This window comes from Octopus bimaculoides, chromosome 3 (genome assembly GCF_001194135.2).
Source record: "Octopus bimaculoides isolate UCB-OBI-ISO-001 chromosome 3, ASM119413v2, whole genome shotgun sequence".
In the NCBI taxonomy this organism is placed as follows: domain Eukaryota; kingdom Metazoa; phylum Mollusca; class Cephalopoda; order Octopoda; family Octopodidae; genus Octopus; species Octopus bimaculoides.
The window spans coordinates 137,588,176-137,590,891 of record NC_068983.1 but is presented as its reverse complement, the minus strand read 5'-3'; the positions used below and the strand labels follow the sequence as shown (position 1 = coordinate 137,590,891).

Sequence of the window (2,716 nt, the reverse complement as noted above, 5' to 3'; positions counted from 1 at the left end):
ATATATATATATATATATATATATATATAAAGCTTCTTTGCTGGAGTCAACGTGAGAAAAGTAGTAAAATGTGATTTTAAACATTGCCAAGATGGACACATATTTTAGTAATTAGTTCGATTCCAAATTTGTAGTTTTATATCGAATGTAGAAATATCATTTTTTTATTTACCACAAAGACAATTGGATATTTTTACGATATTTCATTTTGCATGTATCTTTTAGTTGAGGAATTAAAAAATTCTGAATTCGACGAAAGCAATGAGTATCTGCCTTTTAAGCTAATCTGGTGATCGCTACTCATTTATTTTGTAAATAATCAACAGATTGGAACGATTGGGTAGTTTACTCATTTTGAAGTCTTAGAATAAATTAAATATTTTCGTGTTTAATTGAAGCACGTTCATGAATTATTCTTATTAATTCTAATTTTTATAAAGTCCCTAACGCTTTGTATTTTCTTCCCAGAAAGTTTGTAATAAGAAACAATTCGATTACAGAGTTGTTCATTCCTAATACTTTTTAAGACGTATTTTGCGTAATGCCGAGCTTTTCTGAATTTTCTATGCATTATATATAATTAGGATATAGCATCACATATATGTAGAAGATAGTGACATGGTACAAATATTTACCCATGTATTATCCACTAAAGCACGGCAGGAATGATTAACTGTTGAACGCAAAAGGAAAAACAATATGGGTAATCAGGAGGAAACAAAAAAATTATAACATTTAAGATGTGAAAATAATAGAACCACATTAAACGATTTTCGAGTGTTTCATAATAGCAAAGCGGTGGAAATAAATTAAACTAACCCGAGAAGGGCCAACAGTAGGTGAAATGTTCGTTTCCTGAGCCTGCAGGTTCGATAACTCTCTTAATTATGGATGAATTACCTTTTTCAACTAACGTCGGAAAAATCTCAATGACAATGATATTGCCACTGAGCAAAGCTTCAAATTTCAGTAAAATATAATTTAATGTTAGTAGGTTTGAAATTATTTATTTTAAAGCAAATATTTATATTCAAGTGAAAGAAACCATGAAAATTGAGTGCAATTTCATGATGTAATCTTTGGAAAAGTAGTGACGATATGATTAACTAAATTTCTAGATGCAGACCACTATACCTATTGTAATTTGACAATATCAAAACCTGACGGTGCTATTAGTCTCAGGTGATCCCTGGTCGAATAGCCTTGTAGGCAAAAGTATTCCAAAAGTCATAAAAGGAGAAGGACACTTTGAATAATGTTGTGCTTGGATACAGTGTATCTACAAAGAAACATGATTTGGCTAGCACTGGTATATTTTTGAACTTACACCTGCTCAATGTGAGCTTTGTAAAAAAAATTGGGGAAGGTGCTTGTAACAATACTTCATGCCAGACATAGATGTAAGCATCTTCTAATAGCAACTTGACATTCGAGCTATCTTTCAATATCCCAAAGACACATATGTCAAGGAAATTTAATTGTAACACAAACCTTCAGCCATAAACAACACAACCAAAGCACTGAAAGTAACTATAAATGCCAGACCTCACAATCACTATTTATCTCTTATGCCAAACCTTATTATATCATAGCCAAAACTGCACTGCAAAAACAAGGATTCCTCTTAAGGGTCCGCAAATACTTTAGCTGACCACTTACAAAGCTTAAGTAAACCCAACATAGGTGAACTGCTCATGCTTTGAAATAGTGCTGCCACACACACACATACACATTTAAAAAGTCATTCATATGATTAGTGATAATTCACTTACCAACAAGTATCAACAATTACCTCACAAACATGCTATTTCTTCTCTCTGCCACTTTTATTGCAACCATGAAAACCTCTGCTTCTCTGAACTAGCTACTGACATACTCTTCCCTAGATATTTCACTCAGTTCTTTCTCTTTGGAATTCCCTTCCTAACCATACATTTCCTGACAACATTGTCCTGCAGAAGTTCAAGCTGAACATTAAACACATCATTATTTACATTTGATGGATATTTCTCCTCATCTTGTTTACTGTCAACACAACGTTTCAGCTGATATACCCTCCAGCATTCATCACAGGCATATAGCGTAGTGGTTAAGAGCGTGGACTACTAACCTCAAGATTCCAAGTTCGATTCTAGGCAGTGACCTGAACATTGAAAAATACCTTAGGAATGAGAACCCAGATGACCAACCTTGTCGGTCTGTACCTCCTCTATCATCTGAGAGGGAGCTTTCTCATTCGAGTGGATGGGCTCAACAGAGATCTCTGAACCCCATCTGGATGTTCCCAGTCACAGCTGGAGAGGCTTAGAAAGCGTCTCCATACTTTTTTTGCAGAAACTACAATCTTTCTATCTATTTCAAGCGATGCAGTACAGAGGCTAACATTCTAGACATTAAGTTTGAACTTGAGATTGTATTTTCCATACCACAAATTTAATAAGAGCCTCCATTACATTTATAGACAACCCTGCTATCCACGATATGTCATCATAGGATTGGTTAGGAATATCTTGATTAGGGTCTCTATTTTTTCAGCCACTGGATGTATAGTCTACAATACTGTGGAATATTATAATGAGACTCAGGAGAGTGGTTTATAAAGTTGGTATTAAGTTTATCCCAGTCACCAAGCCATTGACCCACATATATATCATCATTTAACACCTTGTTCATACTGGAATGATTTGGACAGTTTGACTGTATACAATGAGTCTAA

The 2,716-nt window shown here is 34.3% G+C and overlaps 1 protein-coding gene across 1 annotated transcript in view; it reads right to left on the bottom strand.

The window, feature by feature from the left end:
* Positions 1–907, bottom strand: part of LOC106877740 (uncharacterized) — a 4,624-nt gene extending 3,717 nt beyond the window's left edge. The window contains exon 1 of the mRNA XM_052966798.1: positions 820–907. The gene's annotated coding sequence lies outside the window, so the exon portion shown is untranslated. The remainder of the gene's footprint in view (positions 1–819) is intronic.
* Positions 908–2,716: the final 1,809 nt, after the last annotated feature.